The sequence below is a fragment of the Pan paniscus genome, chromosome 1 (assembly GCF_029289425.2).
Source record: "Pan paniscus chromosome 1, NHGRI_mPanPan1-v2.0_pri, whole genome shotgun sequence".
Classification (NCBI taxonomy): domain Eukaryota; kingdom Metazoa; phylum Chordata; class Mammalia; order Primates; family Hominidae; genus Pan; species Pan paniscus.
The window spans coordinates 46729783-46750412 of NC_073249.2; the positions used below are offsets into that span (position 1 = coordinate 46729783).

The following is a 20630-nucleotide window of genomic DNA, read 5'->3' on the forward strand; positions in this document are numbered from 1 at the left end:
GGACTTGCAGGCAAGGCTAGGTTAGGAGGAAATCCAAACTCTAAGGGGGGGTGGGTGGTGGGAAGGAAAATGATATGCATCAAAGGCCAACTCAGGCTCTAGGCACTGTGCTTTAAATGGGTTATCTTAGGTGAATTGGTGATGAATGTTCCTTGAGAAAACGAAACTGGAGCTCATCTGGAGCTCAGAGAGTTTAAGTAATTAATCCAAGTCACACAGCACAAGGCAGAGCCACGTTTCTGGGTCTGATTTTGAAGCCAGGGTCTTTCCACCGAATCAGTCCTCTCACCCTTGGCTACATGGAGAATGACTGATGCCCGGCCCCCTCCCAGGATAGCTGAGGGAGTCTCTGGGAGATGGGGCTGGGCACCTTTCCTTTAAGCTCCTCAAGTGACTCTGCTGGGCAGAGAAGTTGAGAGGGCCCAGCAGCAAGCTGCCTCCTGCTTTGGTCCCCAGGTTCCAGCCATTGCATCACAGGGGACTGGCTCCTGTCACCATGCACTAACTCTATTGCTGTCAAGGATGCAGGAGGTAGGGAAGACACATTGGTGCACTGAAGTTGATCTGAGACAGGCCTCCTGCAGAAAGGCAGGTGCCCAAATTCAAAGGAGGAGCTGAGAGATGAAGAACAGTGAAGACAGAGGCTGAACCCACTGACCCCTCCTTGTCACCCCCAACCCAGATCCATGCATGACCCCAGGAGTTCCTCTTCTGCCATCACCACAACACTTGACATATGTTTATTTCTCCCCAGGGAGCCATCCTCAGATGCCACTCACCCAAGGCAAAGGGACGATGGCTGTTCCCTCAACAGATGCACACACGGCTCCTCGGGCCCCTTCCACTGGCATCAGCCACCACCAACTCTCTGCAGAGGGAACAACTCTCCCAGAGATAGTTGAATGATTGGCTGCGATAGGCACCATTTCAGACTTGCTGTGTGACTTACTTAGACGGAGTCTCACTCTGTCACCAGGCTGGAGTATAGGGGCGGGATCTCGGCTCACTGCAACCTCCGCCTCCCGGGTTCAAGCGATTCTCCTGCCTCAGCCTCCTGAGTAGCTGGGACTACAGGTGCACACCACCATGCCCAGCTAATTTTTGTATTTTCAGTAGAGACGGGGCTTCACCATGTTTGCAGGATGGTCTCGATCTCTTGACCTCATGATCTGCCTGCCTCAGCCTCCCAAGGTGCTGGGATTACAGGCGTGAGCCACCACGCCTGGCCTCTGTGTGACTTATTTAAACATATTCTTCAGCTTTCTAATTCTGTAAACTGGGTAGAATAATATCTGCATGGAAACTTATACCTGAAGGCTTTAGGAAAAAGAAAGATTGTTTAGGAGCCTTTTGTAGCTTCTTAGCTGTGAGGTAATAACTATTGATAGATAGGAATGTGCCGAGGTGGAAAGAATGAACCAGCATTTGAGTCCAATAGTCTGGAATCAAATCTAGTCACTGCCATGTGTGAGGTTCTTAATATCTTCAGAGCAAGTTTTCCTGTATAATTTATGAGTCAATGAATTCCATGTCTTCTGCCCAACCTCCTTTCTGAACTCCAGGCCCATATTTCTAGGGGCCTCCTGGACATTTCCTCCTGGATATGGCACAGGCTCCCAAACTGATCGTGTCCCAGGCTGAACTCCCCACTCCCACCCACCCCTGTGCGTCCTGTCTTGGTGACTGACATCCCTATCCTTCCCGTTTCACATGCCAGAGATCCAGAAGTCATCCTGGACTCCTCTCTTTTCCTCACCCCGACCCCCAATTAGCTACCCGGTGTGCAGTCTTGCATGTAGATGAGCAAATCCATCCCTTCCTTCCCACTCCCATGGCTCCTCCATGGTGTAGACTGGTATTGGCTTTCCCTTGACCTGCCGCAACACTCCCTCTTCTCATTGCCTCCTGCCAGCTCCCTGCTTCAAGCCTTCCGCTGTGCCCGTTGCCTGTGTGGGCAGAAGCCCCACACCCTTAGCCCGGCTTGCAAGGCCCTTCACATCCAGGCTCCAATGCCCCTCCCACCCCACTCCCGGCCCCTTCTTCCCACTCTGCCCAGTGCCTCCAGGCGGCATGCCCAGCGTCCTCCTTCTTCCACGCTGGAGCACTCGCTATTCCCTTTGCCTGAAACACCCGCCTTTCCTTGGGATCAGATCAGAAGTGTACTTCAAGAGCCACTCAGAAGCCATCTTCTCTGGCTGTTCCTTCATCTTAACCCCCATGGAGGCTCCAAGGGCTCCGGCTCCACGGTCTTTTGTGCACAGCTGCTGTTTTCCCCGTGCTGCACTGTTATCTGCCTACGTGCCTGTCTCCCCCAGCAAACTTCCAAACTCTTGTGGGCAGGGATTGTGTCCCAGAGCACTCTATCCCAGGGCCAGGCAGAGTGCAGGGCACATAGTATGTATTCAATAAAAACATATCATAGCCAGGTGTGGTGGTGTGTGCCTGAAATCCCAGCTACTCAGGAGGCTGAGGCAGGAGAATAGCTTGAACCCGGGAGGCAGGGGTTGCAGTGAGCTGAGATTGTGCCATTGCACTCCAGCCTGGGTGACAGAGCGAAACTATGTCTCAAAAAAAAAAAAAAAAAAAAGCATATGAAACAAATGTTTGGCAGACCCCAAAGACCCAGCTACTCTGGAAGAGACGTACACGTAGGCTATGCCCCTTATATATGTGCCCAACCAGTAGGTGGCAATGGAAGTGTCACTGCGTGCAAGCACATGACCCTTTCTGGGGTCCTCTCAGGCAGGCTGGACACCCCGGCTCACAGGTGGACAGGAGTACCTGGAACGCGGGGCTCACTCAGGTAGAGTTCCTCAGGCTGCAGTTGACATACCCGTGGACAGGGGAGTTGATTATTTGGGCTTCTTGGATTCTCTGGGAAGATCCTCTGAGCCCAGCCCCAATTCCCTTTTCCTCTTCCGGGGCCCTCTGCCAAACATCTGTTCTTAGATGGCCTACATGTCTGGCTCGAGTCTAGAGAGAACTTGGAATCGCTCCCCATGTCCGGGAAAAGCCCTTACGGAGGGGATGGAGAAGATCTGTACTTTAGTGCAGGGAAGACTGGAGCTGGATTGACAGCAGCCTGGGAGACTGAAGTTGGCTGTGCGGTCTTGGGCAAGTCACATCACTCCCCAGAAGGTGGATGGGTTTTAGCGCCTCCACAGACCAGTGCTTGAATACTGGCTCTGGCACTTCCCAGCTATGCAGACTTGGGCAAGTCATTTGCATTTTGGGGGCCTCAGTTTTCCCAGCTGTGAAATGGGGACAAACACCAGTTTCATAAAGTAGTTACAGGGATGAGGTAGGATCCAAGTGTCTACAATGCTGTTCAGTTTATGACTGAGGAAGGAGGCACCTGTATCAATTGGCAAGGCATATGGCACAGGGGTTTGGAGTGCGGCCTCAGGAGGCGATGATGAGGTTCAGATCCTGCATCTTCCCTTTTCTAACTGTGTGACCTTGGACAAGTTATTTCACCTCTCTTTACCTCAGTTTTCCCATCTTGAAAATAGAAATAAGAATAATCCTCTCTCCTAGTGTTTTTGTAAGTATGAAGTAAATAAATTCATGTGAGACCCTTAAAATAGTACCTGGCACATAGTAAGCATGAATGCGTGCTTCCTATCACCATGGCTGTCAGCCTCATCAATATCATCATCTCAATACTTGAATCTCATTAACTCCAGGCACCTACTTGCTCTTGCAGGAAATCTTGCCTCCCCCAGATCTGCTTCATCCCAGCATATGATCTGGGAGACCCCTAAAGCTCATGTACACATGCTCATACTGTCTGGGCTGCCACTTGATGCTGGTTTCAGTGTCTCTAGTTCCTCCAGCACCGCCACTGTCCAAAGCTGCTGCATGGCCTCTGATGCCTGGGCCCTGCTCCTCCTGCTGATGTGCCTGTCTGTCAAGGCTTTCAATCTTCTGCAGCCTTAGCTGCTCAGCAGCTTCTTTCAAAGAGAGAGTGAGAACAGTCCCTCCCTAGGTGATGTGATCATTGGAGGGGCAGAGTCTCACAGCAGGTTGCTTGGGCCTTGAAGTGTTAGATTTAGTGAGCTTGCTCTTGAGACAGCTCTTTCATTCTACACACAGCCACTCCTCTTCCCAGGATCACTGGGTCAGACAAGGTCAAGAGCCAGCCACTCTGCCCAAGCTGGAGGGTCTCTCTGTCTGACCTCAAGCCCTGTTGTGCAGACTTGCTTGTTTTGTCAGCTTAATTCTTTCTTTTTGGCAATAACCCCTACTCAACAACTGCCAAAAACCTCTCTATATGTCTGGAGCCTGACTGTGAACACAGTTCAAGTTTTTCCCCCAGGGAACTCCTCTTTAGCCCCCAGGTAACCCAGTGGATGCAAATCCATACTCCAGAAGATGGATGCCAGCAGACGCCTTGGGTTTGAGGTATGCATCTCAGTCTCAGCTGCAACCCATCCTGGATGCCTTGCCCCACGCAACATATATAAACTGCCTGGTACATAGCAGGCACTAAATAACCAGTATGTATTTTTTATTAGTTTCCTCACCTGCAAAGCAGAGATAATGTAAATTACAGGCTCACACCTGTAATCCCAGCACTTTGAAAGGCCAAGGTGGGCAGATCGCTTGAGGTCAGGAGTTCGAGACCAGCCTGGCCAACATGGTGAAATCCCATCTCTAGTAAAAAATACAAAAATTAGCCAGGCATGGTGGTGCATGCCTGTAGTCCCAACTACTTGGGAGGCTGAGGCATGAGAATCTCTTGAACCTGGGAGGCGGAGGTTGCGGTGAGCCGAGATCACACCTCTGCACTCTAGCAACAGAGCGAGACTCTGCCTCAAAACAAATAAGCAAACAAACAAAACAGCTAACATTTACTGTGCCCTTATTATGTCCAGATGATGTTCTAAGTTTTTTACATGTATTAACTCATGCAATATTCACAATGATTGCATGAGGTAAATACTGTTTCTGTTCCATTTTATGGATGAGACATAGGGTGTGAAGTGCCTTGACCAAGGTCACACAGCTGCTAAGTGGCAGAACCAGGATTCTACTCCCACCACTGGCTTCGGAGCCTGTGTTTGAACCATCGTGGTATCCATGCTAATGCTCAGAATTACTGTGAGATCCAATGATTCTATGTCTTATGGCTCTATACAAGCACTAAGAGCTGCTGCTCCCATGGCTCAGTGATTTGGAGAGGGAGGGAGGAGGGGGGAGGAGGAGCAGGGAGAGGGTCTCTCTTAGCACTAGTGATGGTCGTGGTAGTGACTGCAGGATTTAGAGGCTCTGCAGCAATCTAGTTGCTGCGTTTCTGGAAGGGAATAACTGAGAGCCCTTATTTTGTTTGGACAGGTCTGAAGTGGGGAGGGAACTCGGTCAAGGTGAAGAACTACATCAGCTTCTCAAGCATCCTCTTCTCTCCCTTCCCCTCTTTCTCCTTCACTCCTCATTCAGCTAGGGCCTGGGGGCAGGGGTGGGGTTTCCAGCAAGGCTGCCTCCACACTGCCCAGGCAGGTAGCCTCAGCTACTGTTGCAGGGTTCAGCTGTTGGGGGTGCTCATGGAGTACGGCTGCGGGGGAAGCCTCCCAAGCAGCAGCCTTCACTAAGGCCTAGATCGCTCAGAGAGAAAGGAGGACACCTGAACAGCCACAGAAAGCTGGCCCAGGAGACTGCAAAAGTACTCTTTGAGGCACCTCTTCCTAACATGACCCTTCCCTCTATGGGCCCTGGAAACATATGGGCAACAGGAGCCTGATCCTGCAGGGCTAGCTTAGAGCCCAGAGTTCCAGGACAGCTCCAGCGTTTCTGTAGAGGAGGGACTTAGGAGTTGCCATCTCATTGGAAGGGAGGTAAGGGGCCTTTATTTTAGTCTGTGGACTTATTTGGAGGTGACTTTGGGGAGGATGCTGATAGAGATCATGAAGGAGGGTAAGGTCTCCCCAACCCTGCCCTGGCCACCATGGCTCTGCCAATGCCTGTACCACAGCTCCAGGCCTGGGGTTTGTACTGACACTTGAGGCCAATGCAGGGACAGTGCAGAGAATCCTGTGCTTGGGCGGCAGACCTGGAGAGGCAAAGCCTCAGTGGGGATGAGCTGGCTTCAGCTGCTGTCCACCTTGTCCAGGAAGCCTAGAGGGAGAAGTTAGGATTTCAGGAGCCACTAAGTGAGGTGGGGCTGCGGAGGAGAGAGAGTTGCGGGTCAGGAAGGGGAGGGATAGTTAGAACCCTGGGGGAGAAGGCTGAGGGTGGAGTAAGATGCTCCTTCCCTTATTCCTTCAGCCCTCTGTCTTCCCCAGCAAGGCCAACACTGCTATGCCAAGAATGGCACTGCGCTAGTCTCTCTATATACATTATCCCGTTAATCTTTACAAAAAGTCTGTTTTATAATCAAAATCCCCATGTCGCAGGTGAGAAAGTTGAGGCGTAGAGAAGTTATGCAATTTGCCTGTAGTCATACAGCATACAGAGGCAGCATGAGGATTTGAGGATGCAGGATTTGAGGTGTTTACTGAGTGCCTACTCCGGGCCAGTAGGCTCGGTGAGCAGGGGTCCTTGCCCTCCTGGAGCTTACAGTCTAGTGTTGTGGGAAGACTAGAACAAGGAAGGATAAGCGTGATGAGGGCTGCAGAGGAGAAGCACAGGGCACACAGGGAGAGGGGTCAGGGAACTGGGACTGGCAGGATGGAGGGGGTTGGCCTGGTGCAGTGGGGTGTGGAGGACAACATGTACAAATGCTCTGCAGCAGGAAGGAGCATGGCCCTTTGGGCCCTGCAAGGAGACAGTGAGGGAGTGGGCAGTGCCAGGTGAAGCTGGAAGGTGGGTAAGGGCTGCATCTAGAGATGCTGCTGCATGAAGCCTGAAAGGAGAGGACAGGGTAGGATGGACAGTCAGGACCTAAGGAGCACCTGGGGAGGAGGGCGGAGCTCCAGATATGCACCCAGCCCATGTAGACTCACAAGACCCAGCTCCATGCCCTAACCTACCTCAGGACCTTGGGTGAGTCATCCACCCTTTGGGGGCTCCCTGTGCCTCAGTGGAGTGAAGAATTATCCCTTCCTCGCCCTGCTGCCTCCTGGGAAAGTTGATAAGAATCAAGTGAAATTAAGACTGTCAGGCTGTCATTGTCATCCCTATCAGGGGAAGGGTTCTCTGGGGCCTGAGGGGGCTCTGAGTGAAGCACAGCTGTGTTTTCTCCAGAGACCCACCGTGTTCCCATCCTCCCCCATTTTGGCCCAGCCGCTGCCTGTGCAAATGTCACCTGATCCTTCCACATGCCATCAGAATTCCACTTCCGCCCAAGAGGGGAAAGGGCACATTGGAGGCAGCATAGACACAGTATTTTCAGAAGGAGCAGACATAACCTTCCAGAAGTGCTTTATTTTCTGTAATTAGACTTTATTTTACTGGAGGCAGCTTTGCATAAGGCTCAGGCGTCTCTTGGTCCATTTTATCAGAAGGAACCATGGGGGTCATTTCATCCATCCCTTTTCATCTAAGCAGCACTACATTCCAATCGTGAAGGCATAAGCTTTCCCTGTCAAGCAGGGATGCTGCCCCAGACCCTTAGCATCAGGAAACCCCAAGGTCGAACCTGAATCCAGCCTGCTGAATGAAATTTGAGTCCCATCCTCCCTCCTCCTAGCAAAAGAAGGTTTGGGGGAGATTTCAAAACAGAAGCACTTCTCTCCCCAGGGAGAAACCGAAGAGGAGCAGCAGGTACTGCTCTTCAGCCCGCACACCTATCTCAGGTGACAGGTCCCCTCCTCAGTGTGGGATGACGAGGTGGGGGTAGGTTACGGGAGTGTAGCAGAGTGGGGGGAAACCCCTGGTGCCCTCCTGCTGAGCATCTGACCTTGAGCCCTTTACCCCAGGTCCCCCTTTCCATCTGAAGAACAGTGAGGGGTCAGCAGACCTGACTAGAGGGGCTCAGGCATGGGTCCTCTCCCCCAGCCCACACATGAACACACTCACACACCCTTCCCAACACCCAGGTATGCAGATGCACACTCCCCCCACAGGACGAGCAGCCCGGAAATCCCTGAATCAGCTTTTCTGCAGTCCAGGGTCTGTGACAAGCGATCTGCTGCCGTTCTGAAGAGAGGCTCCAGCCCGGCCAGGAGCAGCGGGTGCTGCAGCACTTCAGTCCCCGGCTTCGGGAGTGAGGTCTATGTCCTGGGGCAGGGGATGCCTGGAGGAGGGGAGGAAGGGGGATTCACTGCGGGTATTGGGAATTTCCCAGTTCCCCAGACTCTGTGGGGATGAGAAGCCCTAGAAGGCCCTGAGTGACTGCCCCCCCCAACACACATGCACACAGGATTTTTGTGTGTGTGGGTTGGGGGATGAGGAATGTCACTTCCTGGGTCAAACACCAAACTCGAGTCCTGGTCCTGAGTGTGCAGAGCAGAAGGCAAACAGAAAGCAGCTGCATGGAGGGTGAAGGAGAGGCTGAGGGGAGAGGGCGAGGACGGGGTGGAGCTGGGAAGGTCAGGGGTGGTTAATGGCCGGACAGCAGCAGAAATTCCACCTGGAGAGCTGGGGCCCCGAGGTCTTATCGGGTGAGGTTGGGGGTTGAGGGTGAGGCCCAAGGGTGAGACTGAGGCACAGGAGTGCTGCCCAGGCTCTCGGTCCTCCCTGCCCCTCCTGGTGCTCACCGTGGGTGTCAGCCTCGCTTTTCCCAAGTGGGAGAAAGCAGAGTTGTGGAGGTGGGAGGTGTCGGGTCCGTGGCAGAGCCCTTCTGCTGGGTTCCTATCTGGGAGCAGGCAGAGGGTCCTGTGCCAGCAGACGCTCTTCCTCCTCTCCCCCACACCCGTACCCCTCCATCGCCCTTTCTCCCCTCCCCAAGTGGCCCGTGAAGAGCCCTGGCACCAGCCTTTACCTCACCCTCCAGGACAGACTGAGGGTGGGGACCGCGGGCTGCCGGAGCCCTCGGGGCGAACTCCCCAGCTCCCCTTCCCCTCCAGCATCTGCCTTTTGTTCCATCTCTCTTCTCCCTCCCTTCTCTCCCTTGACTCAGGAAAACCTTCATCCGTATCTCCCGCATGCCATTCCCTACAGCCAGGGGGTCCCCTCCCCCAGCTAATCCCCGGAACCGAGAGGCTGTAAACTCGGAGCTGGCGGGTGGGGTGGGGAGTGTTGCAGGAGTGCACGGAGCTGGCGGGGACTCCTCGGCAGAATCGGGGGAGTCCCGTAGGGCTCCGGGGGCTCAGAGCCGGCCCCGCCCTCCTCAAACTTCTGTAGGACCGCGCCAGTTTAAACCCCTCTCCCCCAGCCTAGTCCCTCCCGCACACACCTCCCCTTCTCCTGTCGCCCGTTTCCCCCTCCGCTGGCAGTCCGGACTGGAGAAGGGGGGCGTGGGCGCGCGGAGGCAGCCTCCCCAGCAGCGGGGATTGCCTGGGGCGGGGGCCCTGCGTCGCGGTTTGCGGGGATCGCCCTCGGAGGGGCCGCACGCGCTGTGTGCAGGCGAATGTGAGGAGCATCTCAATAGGCGGGCGGGGGAAGCGGGATCAGGTTGTTACTACTGCAGAGAGAGAGAGAGAGAGAGAGAGAGAGAGGAAGAGAAGAGAGAGGGAGAGACTCGAGAGCGAGCGAGCGCGGGAGCGAGGGCCGCAGCGGCAGGGCCGGCGGGGAAGTGGGAAGAGGGACCTGGACTTCGGGACCCCAGCCGTCCCCGCCCCCGCCCTCTCCCTCTCCACCAGATCAGGCTGAACGCGCCCGGAACGTCCCAGGGTAAGAGGGAACCCCAGGCGGGGCACCCCACGAGGGCAGCCAGTAGTCCCGAGCGAAGCCGTGCCTCGACCGACAGTGGCCACCTCTAGGGCCTGAGGCGCGGGCGGACGCGGGGTCGCCAAACGGTGACACTCTGACTTTTGGGGCTTGGTGCTCACTGCCGGGTAAACTAAGAGTAGGTAGGACTGAGCCCGCGGTGGGAACTGTAATCCGGAAATCCATGGGCGTCGGAATTACCTGGCTAGACCCGGGGGAGGTGTCCTGAATTATTTCGGGAACCCCTAGCCCCCAACCTATCTCTCCCCGCGGAGAGCCCGGGTCCAAAGCGGAGAGAAGGCGAGAGAAGCCGCGGTGCCTTAGCGCTGGGACCAGGGACCTGCGGTGAAGCGAAGGCGACTCGCCGCAGAGAGGCCGTGGGAAGGGCGCGGGGAGGTGCATGAAGTGGGCGTGCGGAGAGAAGTGGGTGCGGGGCGCATGGGACACCGCAGCGCCTGCTTCGCTGAGAAGGAGCTGGAAGACCATACTCGCGCTACACTGGGGAGCCCCTGGCGCAGAGTGGGGTGTGCCGGAGGCACTGGCGGTTTGCAGGACTGGCTGCCTTTCTGAGCGCCCCCGCCTTGCCGCAGCCGTCCAGGGTTGAGATGAGCGGCTGCATTTTCCACCCCTTCCTCTCCCAGGAACTTTCCCACACTTTGACACGCGCCACGGCTCTGTGCATTGGAGGAAGCAGGCTCCCGGGGATCCTGGCAAGCTTGCAGAGACCCGGGTGGGCGACGGGAGGGGGCAGCTGGGCAGTGGAAACGAGGGCCCTACTCAGTTTGCTGTGTGACCTTGGACAAGCTACTGCACCTCTCTGAATCTCAGGATGATGGAGGCGCATGGTGCCCAAGACAGGAATGGGGACGAGGTGGGGGAGGGCGCGCGGGGGGACAAGCTCATGGGCACGCCTGCCCGAGCCTCTGCACCTGGGAATCGCTGCCTTTGGTCACTGGCCTCTCTTAAGTGAGTTCAGTGCTCACTTCCGGGGCAGGGGGTGGCAAAGTGGAGCTGTGAACCCAGCGCCCCAGGGAGAGTCCGAAAGCTTCCATTCTGACCTGTCCTATGACCTTGGGCAACTCACTGACCCACTCTGGGCCTCAGTATCTTCATCTGGAAAATGGGGTTTGGAATTTAAGGTATCTGAGGTTTCTCCCAGTCCCAACACCCTGCAGGTGTCGCCCACTGAAAGGATGGGGGTGGGGTAGAATGACCTAGCTGGGTAGAATGACCTATCCTCTGGGAAGACTGTAGCTCCCCTACTGCACCCCCCATCCCAAAGTAGCAGGGCTGTGACACCCTCAGCCTGTTCATTGGTCATCTCTCCCCACTTTCAGAATCCAGCTGATGGGGAGAAAGGCCGGCTTTCCAGCATTACACATCCTCTTTGCAGAGGGCAGGTTCTTTCCTAGGGAAAGGTTGGCTGTGACAGACAGATGACTACAGGTTAAAGGGTGATGTCAAGGACCTCACAAGGTCATGCGGTCTGCTCTCTACCTCCAGACAGGGCTGCATTCATCTCAGATAAGGAAGATCTGAAGGAATTGTCTCGTTTTAGAAAGATCTCCACTACAATAGCCTAGAGCACCCCACTGTGCAATGTGACAGTCCTTGCCATAGGAAAGTCTAATGTAACTCCTTTTTGGGATGAACTCTGGTTCTGTCTTCGGTTGAGATGAGACAATAACTTCTTACTGGGCATTAGGGTGTTGCGGACGAGTCCCAGTTTGAGACAAGAGAGCTGAGTTTAATTTACAGGCTCTGCCTCCAATTTTGTGACCTTGTGTGACCTTGGGCAAGGCCCTTTCTTGCTTTCCTCACCTGTACATTGAGAAGGTAGAACTAGATAACTTCTCAGGCCCTTGCAACCCCACAGTTCTGTGGCTGCAGTTCTGGGCTGGTGTCTGAGTCCAGGAAGTGGGCTTGGCTGGGTGATGGGAGCAGGTGGTCTCCAGGAATTCCCAATGCATTGCCCTCCCACTTCTGTCACCAGAGTCGAGACAAATTGAGACAAATACTGTATACGAATTTCAAAGCCAGGCACACCCCTGGAGGGAGTCCCCAGGAGACCTTGGCTCTACTGGTTATTAGCTGTGTGACCTTGAGCAAATTACTTTATATCTTAGAGCTTCAGTTACTAAGTAGTCAAAACAGAATGAGAATAGTGGTGGTATTTTAGGGTTTTTATGAGGATTAAACAAGAAGCATATGTAAATACTTGGTCCAGTACTGAGCTAAGTCCTCAATGAGTGGTAGCTATTGTTAATAATAATAATACAAGCTGCGTAGCAAGCAGGTGGCAGGGCAGCTGTGAGTAGTGGCCATGGGGAGCAGGGAAAGATTGTGGACTTGCAGTGTGATCTTCCTCTACCATCTTGAAAGCTTCCCTACAAAATGTGAACATCAGCACTGTCTCACTGTCTCACTGTCTCTCTGTCTGTCTGTCTCTCTGTCTCTCTGTCTCTCTGTCTCTCTGTCTCTCTCTCTCTCTCTCTCTCTCACCATTAGGACCATTCTGCAGTAGAAACTTCATGGGAAACAGAGAGACTGCCTGACTTTCCAATAATCTCACACCAGTTTTCCTTGGTTCTCCCTTCCCCACTCTCTGCCACACCTCTGTGGTTATGAAAAAATGGGCCTTTTACTCCATTCCCCAAACCTTCTAGGAATGGACCAACTGAGAAGCAGAGAGGGGTAAAGCCAGATGGGCCCTGGAGTGAGTGGCTAAAGGCATGTCTACACCCAGGTGGAAGGAGTGGCAAAGGGACTGGCTCAGCCTGGAGGGGGACTCCCAGGACCTCATGGCCGGGACTGAAGTTTACCCTAGACTTGCTGTGTGACCTTAGGCAAGTCGCACACCACTGTGGACCTCAGTTTTCTCATATGTGAAGTGAAAGCTTGGTTTAGATGACCCAAAGTCCTTCTGGCTTTGTTGGTCCATGACCCTGCCGGCTCTGCCTTTGCCAAGGCTGGGTGGGGCGGGGTGGGGTGGGGTGGGAGGTTTGTTGGAGTCGTTCAGGCTTTGGATGTTCACTGCCCCATGATTCCAGTCCTATAAGTCAGCTTGGGGAGAGGCAATGACCTCCCCTTCTCAGTAAGAGTACTGATGGTTAAGAGCAAAGGCTTTGCAGGTAGATATATCTAGGTTCCCATCTTGGCTCGCTCCTTAATATCTGTGTGAATTCAGGCAAATTACCAACCTCTCTGAGCCTCAATTATCTCATCTGTGAAAAGGGAATATTACCAACCTGGAATAGGAAGTCCGTAGTGTGATATTGACTAATGCACAAGGGATGGGTTTTTGAGGTTCTATGTTATCACAGAGAGGGCTCAAGTTACAGGAGGAGCAGGGATACAGTTCACAGTCCTGCAGTTGTCATCATGCACACAATCCCCCAAAATGCCCCAATGTCCTGTGTCCTCCTCTTGCTGTGCACTGGCCTCAGGCTCCAGGAGTTTGCATGCTCTAGTCTTCGTCATGGGGCCTGGAGAAAGGAAGAGCTCAGCCACAAAGGCCAAAGGCCAAGCAAGCATGAGTCTGAGAGAAGTGTGGCTGACAAAAGGCTCCTGATGATCAGGAACACGAGCCAGCAGCATGGCATCCCTCCATTCAAGGTTAGTCATGAGGAAAGGCTGTGAGAAGCAGCCTTGGAGAAAAGCTGAAGGAGCGGGGGACACCGCCTTCCACAGAGATGTGTTAGATGAGTGGCACGGCAGGACGAGGCACTGAAAGGGGCTGTGGGATCATCTCATCCAGCCCTCTGTTTTGATTATGGGGAAACTGAGGCCTAGGGGGAGCTCCAAGCCCAGCGACGGGGCTTGCCAGCCCTTGTAGACCCTCAATCCAACGCTCTTTCCTTCCTCCCTGTTAAGCACCAAGCAGTTATTTTCCATCTTTTCTAAAATCAGAGCACAAGGTAAAATGCCTTGACTGCAGCAGAAAGGACATGGGTCCTGATAGGAAGGAACTTCCTGATCTAGATACTGAGATCATGGGGTCCAACCTTCCCATTTTGCAGAATAGAACACGGAAGCCCAAGAAAATTAAAGAACTAGCATAAGGTGACCCGGTATCAGACACTTGAATTCCCAGGCCTGAGCTCTCTCAGTTATGCCAGCTATGCCACGCTGCTGCTCTTGAGACAGACAGGGCAGCAGGATAGCCAAACATGAAAAAAATAATCCCAGATGGGCTTGGGGAAGGGAGGGAGGACAGAAAGACAACAGACCAAAAGACAGAAATATTACTTCCAAGACCACGCTTTTCTTTCTCAGCTTGTCACAGTTGGCCCCTGCTCAGAGCTATTGAGGCTGGCAGCTTGCTTTGCCCTCTGAGAGGAGAGAGGAGGGAGACAATAGCCAGCCCCATTGGTCTCACTTCCATTGACAAGGCTGAGTGAAAGAAAGTCAATATTTGCCCAGTGGCAAAGGACGGGGGATAAGTCTGACTTGGGATGGGGCGGGGTAGGGGCGAACAGGGGTAGGGTGATGGGGAGTGATTCTGAAAAGGAAGGTTGCAGCGTGTAGGGCCTCGGGTGTGAGCACTTGACTTCTGAAGGAGCCTTTGGATTTTCCGCATTAAATAACCCTTTGTATCTTGGAGTGCATCCGGCCACATTTGCAGGCACCATCCTCCCGGAAGCCCTGATCCCTAATAAATTTCCCTTATTGTTTGGAGCTGACACCTCCCCAGCTTCCAGCTCCCTGGAGAAATGGAACTTTTGAAGCTTTTGCAGAAAGGCCTCCGAGCAGATGGCCCATTGAGTGGGTCTCTCAGGCAGAGCCTGCAGAAGCTGCAGAAAGGCTCAGTTCCTTATCTGGGCCCCCAAGCCTAGGGAAAGATGTGGAAAAAGTCCTTGGCAGGTCAAGAGAGGCTGTGAATTTTTTTTTTCTTCCTTTGTTTTGTTATCTTTCCATTTTTCTTCACCACATGCTGCTCCTTTTTTCTCTGTGTCCTGAGACTGGGGAGGGGCTGGCGGGGAGGAGGGGCAAAGCCCACAGCCTTTCCCCAGCTGGAATGGAATTCTTGAACCCTGTAGCAGCTGCCGTCTGCTTCAGTGGCTTTTGTGATTGCTGTGTTGCTCATGGAATCGCATCTTAGCAATTTAACAAAGGGTGCATTTGGAAGCAGAAGGGTTTCTAGTAGAAGGTAATGTGGCTGTACTGCAGCAGGAAGGGCTCATGTGAGGTACAAGGAAGGACTTCCTACCGGGGAATTGCCCGCTGTTGGCAAATCTGCTAGGTGGAAAACCTTGGGAGTTGATCCACCGGACTCCCTTACTCTCTTGGGAATGAGCTAGGTTTGTTACCTGCCCCTGAAGGGGCCACAGTGACATTCCTGGAGGTCAGCGCTGCCACCCAAGACTAAACCTGGTCCCGCAGCCACCAAATTGATCATCAGGGCCGGCAGTCCTTGGAGACCAGAAAGCCAGAGTAGCTTCCAAAGGCCTTAGTTTGGCCCCGGGCACTGAGGGAGGGGCAGAGGGTGAAAGGGGGAAGGAAGGCCCTTGGCCTGGCCTCAGCCCAGCCAGCCCTGCAGCCAGGAGAGATACTGCAGCACCTATGAGCAGCCGGCAGGAGAGTCTCTCAAAGCTGCTGCTCACAGTGGGGCAGACAGAGCCTGCCAGCTCCAAGCCTGCCTTCAACCTGCTCCCCACTGCTCGGCTGGGCTGGGACTTGAGGGCAGCCGGCTGCTCAGAGACAGATTGCAGCCTGTCCCCCATCCCCGCCCCCAGCACACGGCGCCTGGGTGAGAGCACAGCCCAGCTTCTGGACTTATGTGGACTTCTTGCATGCGTACTTTGTCTTGAGCTGACTCGTGTGCCCCTAGTCCATGGTTTTTGGTTTTGGTTTTCAGGTTTTTTGAGACAGGGTCTCACTCTGTCGCCCAGGCTGGAGTGCAGTGGTGTGATCACGGCTCACTGCAGCCTCAACCTCCCGAGGCTCAGGTGATCCTCCCACCTCAGCATCCCACATAGCTGGGACTACAGGTGTGCACCACCATGCCTGGATAATTTTTGTTTTGGGAGGTTTTTCTTTGTTGTTGTTGTTGTTTTGGTAGAGACAGGGTTTCACCATGTTGCCCAGGCTGGGCTCGAACTCCTGGGGCTCAAGCAATCCTCCTACCTCAGCCTCCAAAAAGTGCTGGGATTACAGGCGTGAACCACCATGCCCAGCCCCTAGTCCATGTTTTAGTGAGACTTGGGATATGAGGAGCCTTGTACTTGCATGTGCTTCGCACTGTGGTGCAGTGGTTAAACCTCAGATGCTAGGGCTAGGTTGCCTGTATTCAAATGCCAGCTCCTCCAGTTTTTTATCTGTGGGACTTTGGCTAAGTTACTTAAACACTTGTTACCTCAGTTTCCTCATCTGTAAAATGGAAATGAAATAGCTTGCCATCAGGTTGGCATGAGGATTTAATGTATGACTATTTACATATAGCTCTAAGAACAGGCAGTGCCTGACACAACGGTGCTATAAAGATTTCGCTATAAAGTAATATAAAGAGTGTTATTATGGTGTTTCTGAAAACTGACTGACGTTTTGTAGATAAAGAAACATAGCAGCAGAGCTGGGAGTGGGGCGAGGCAGGGATATGATTGGCTTTGATGAGAAGAACCTAGAATCCAGTGAACCCACTATTAAGTTACTGCACATGGCCCCAGGCAAGCGGTTTTTCCCTATCTCTTGGACCTCAGTGGTCCCCATTAAAAAATGTGGAGAGGGATGCCTGTCTTCCTCACTTCTCCCAAGATGTCCTGGGATCAAATGAGGCAGATGATGATCTGAAATAGCCAGTGAGCCTAGCGGATGCACAGGTTGGCCTCTCCCTGTCCCTGCTCTGGAGCACATGCTGGCTTTCTGGCTGAGGTCCTGGCATGTTGGGCTTTCTACCAAGGGCACCAAACCCAGTGGACTGCTCTCCCAGTGAGGCCAGTTGGACTCTGGGTGGCTCTGGGCTGAATCTGGCCCTCCTCATTTTCTGTTCCTTATTTCATCTGGAAAAAGGATGGTGGTTTTGTATCTCCTAATGCTCCTTAGCAAGGGAGAAGGAGTGTTTCTGAATGCAGTCTATAGTTGTACAAGCAGAGAAGGGGGCAGGAGAACCTCTCCTTCAAGCTGGGACACCCTGGCCATGAGCCCCAGACAGACTGAGGTGATGCCTTCCCTGGGTTGTCAAAACTGGGAGCTCCTTCCCCCTACCACTTGCAGCCAGACTATCCACAGTGCAGGGAGGCAGGCAGGGGGCTGATCAGAAGCAGCACATTGAGTCAATATCACATTCAGCATCTTTCCTGCCAGGTAAGGCAAGGACCCTGGTTGTTAGTGCCCTTGTTGCTTCCTCCTCTTGCCTCCTTCCTGGCTGGGAGGGAGAGCCAACCTGACCTGCTCACAGTATTGGATTGATGGTTAGGTTAGGGCCTCATGGTTTGGCCCCCAATATCTTCTGCCAAGAACCATGGGGGTGACCAGGCTGTGTATACCCAAGCAAGCAACCAAGTGATGCCCACTGTCCTACAGACTTCCCACCTGGTCATCTGGGGTGAGTTGTGCGTAAGGAGAGGGAGGGCCACTTTAGAAATGGCCTTAGAAATGTCTGCTTCTGGAGCTGTCCTCAGAGCTTCTTCCTGAATATCATTTTACCAAGAGCCCCAGAGATGAGGTTTCTTGGCCAAGGTCACCCCCAAAATCAACCGTGAGCTCATGTCTTGAAGTCCACTATATTTCTTCTGCCACATTCCCCAGGCTTCCCTAAAGAAGATATCCAGCATTGGCTAGAAATGTAGGTTTCCCTTCTGGTGCCTGTCTCCTGTGACCCTGCTCCTGACCTCAAATCCCCCTGAACATCATCCCTTGTAAGTGCTATGGGTTTGGATTAGAGAGCGGGGAGAACTTCTTGAGTGGCCTCATTGGGACAGAGAATGGAGGCTTTCCCCAAGATACATAAGGGCAGACCTGCTATCCATGAGTGTGGGCTGGATCAGGTCTTAGGAGCTTCAGGAGTTCGACAACACAAAGTCCAAAATCAGGTCCTGCGGCCTCCTAGCCATGGGACTTTGGGCAGGTTGCTGACTCGCTCTGAGCCTTATCATTAAATTGGAATGGATGTGATCTACTATCTTATTTATAGAAGTTTATAAATATATATTTACTTTTTGAAAACAGCTTTATTGAGCTATAATTCACATACGATACAATTCACCCATTTAAGCGCACGATTCAATAGTTTTTAATATATTCACAGAATTGCACAACCATACCACGATCTAATTTCAGAACATTTTTTCACCCCTGAAAAGGAACTCCATACATATTAACAGTCACCCTCGATTCTTCCATTCCTCCCAGCCTTAGCCAACTAATCATCTACTTTCTGTCTCTATGAAGTTGCACCTTCTGGATATTTGATTTAGATGGAATTATACAATACATGGTCTTTGGTGACTGGCTCCCTTCACTCACATAATGCTTTCAAGGTTTAGCCACATTGAAGCATGTATCGATACTTTATTTCTTTTTATTGCCAAATAACATTCCATTGTGTGGATATACTGCGTTTTATTTCTCCATTCATCAGTTGATGGATGTTTGGTTGATTCCACTTTTCAGCTACTCTGAATAATGCTGCTATCAACATTTGTGGAAGGGTTTTCATAAGGATATATGTTTTCATTTCTCTCGGGTATATGCCTAGGATTGTCAAATGGTATACTTTTTTTTTTTTTGAGATGGAGTTTCACTCTTGTTGCCCAGGCTGGAGTGCAATGGCACAATCTCAGGTTCAAGCAATTCTGCTGCCTCAGCCTCCCAAGTAGCTGGGATTACAGGCATGCGCCACCACGCCTAGCTAATTTTGTATTTTTAGTACAGATGGGGTTTCTCTGTGTTGGTCAGGCTGGTCTCGAACTCCTGACATCGGGTGATCCACCCGCCTCGGCCTCCCAAAGTGCTGGAATTACAGGTGTGACCCACCTCTCCTGGCCAGTATACTTATTTTTAAATGGTATATTTATATTACTAGGCTCTGTTCTAAGTATTTCATATGGATAGTCTCCTTTAATTATCACAATACTCTACAAGGTAGGTACTATTATGAATCCCCTTCTTATAAAGTGAAGAAATGGAGGCATCATTTGAGGGACATCAAGGGATTTGTCCAAGGAGACTCAGCTAAGAGAGCCAGGATTTGGACCCTGGCCTCTGGCCCTTTGCTCTTCCACCACCTTGCTCCCACATGTGAGATTTAAGTGAGAGAATGTCTGAAAGTGCTCCCAGCCTGACTGTAGTAGGTGCCCAAGAAACGTTTGTTGGATGCTGGGAAAGGACCAGAAACCTTGCATTTCGCTGTCTGACTCACCATGTGGCTTTAGGGAATTTGTGTACCTTTGAGCCTCAGTTAAATTTCCCCAATACATAAAGCTTCAATATGGCATTTCATAAGAGACAGGGCTGAGATGGGAGGTGCAATATCATGGAAAGGGCCCTGGATTCTAGCTCTGGCTCTCTCACTGGCTTGGAAGGGGTAGTAATTTCCTTTCTCTGTCTCTGGGTTTCCCCACCATTCAGTTAGAGGCTGGAACAATTGATCCTAAGTTTCCTTCCAGCTCTCCCATCCTATATAAGTTCTATGTTCTTCCTCAGCAACTGGAGCCCCCTGGGGAGCTAAGCTGGGATGGGTGCCCAGGGCCTCAGGTCACTGCTGTGCTCAGCAACACTTCTCCCACCCAGTGTGTTAAAGGCCAGGTAGGGGCTGAGTGGGATGAAGATGGGGAGAGGGGAGGACCCACCCTAGGCCTCCCTTCCATTATGGAGCCCTTGGTGTGGGCTGGAGACCTTCTATTCTCTCAGCCAGAAAAAAGCCACCTCACCTACACATCCCCTCAGTCTTCCCTGGCTCTCCTTCTCTTGAGTCCTGCTTCTCTGGAGTCACTGCAGCCCTCATTCCAATGAACTACCCAGCCGTCTTTGGAGGCTTGGCCTAGCTCCTGGTTTGGGATCACTTATGGGAAAGAGCTGGGCACCCACTGGGTGCCCAGCATATTTTGGTGACTTAAATAGGGATGAGTATTTGAGCTAGTGGCTTCCCCTAGGTCATGATTCCCCAGTTCACTTTTCCCCATCCTTTGTCAGCAAGAGCATTCACTGCATTCTGCAAATCTAACCTGGCAGCACCAAGCGAGGCGCGTCTGCATCTTCCAACTGCACAGCCACATCCTGTAAACTTTTCCTTGGCCCTCCCTTTAGTCCATATTCCTTACTTCCTGGATGCCACCGGTCAGAGTGCCTCCTGCATCCCAGGTCCTGTGCCAAACACATAACATAAAGGATGGTGCATTTACCCCTCTGTGGTGGGAATTGGTAGCGTCTCTAGTTTATAGAAGAGGAAGCACATCCAGAACAGGGAAATAACTTCTCCAAGGCCACCAAGCTGGTAGGTAACAGTGGAAGGATTTGAGCAAAGGCTGTCTGGTCCCAAATCCTGCATCATTTGACTGAAAGGAAAGATGGCATAAAGGGCTTTTAAGGGGGTGCCCAGAGCCAGGGAAATCAGGTGGAGCCTCTCTGGGCAGGTGGGCTCTGGATTCCTCCGGGGCAGGTCTGTGTCTCTGTGTCTTCTCTTTTCCCCTGCATGGAGAAGAGTCGAGCGTGTTGGGTAATGCCTGGGAACACCCTCCTCTGGGCTTAGTCTTCTCATCGACAGAACAGGGTCTGACATTTCCAGCAGGCCTGTGCGCCAAGCTTACCTAGAGATCCGGCGATGGCTACGCAGCCTTTCTTCCACTGGTTATAGAGTCAGTTTCTCCCAGGTTTGCTGTTCTTGCCTGTAGTGTGATGAGCCGGAGTCTCATCCCCAGCTCCCCATCCCCCAATATCTGCGTGTC

General features: G+C 52.6%; 1 protein-coding gene across 4 annotated transcripts in view; it reads left to right on the forward strand.

Moving 5' to 3' along the window:
* SYT2 (synaptotagmin 2) overlaps positions 1-20630 on the forward strand; it is a 114619-nt gene that overhangs the window by 58587 nt on the left and 35402 nt on the right. Inside the window, exon 1 of one of the 4 annotated variants that reach the window (XM_008976621.4) lies at positions 9517-9711. The exons of the other annotated variants lie outside the window; for them this stretch is intronic. The gene's annotated coding sequence lies outside the window, so the exon portion shown is untranslated. Of the gene's footprint in view, positions 1-9516; positions 9712-20630 lie in introns of those variants that run through there. 4 annotated transcript variants of the gene reach the window in all.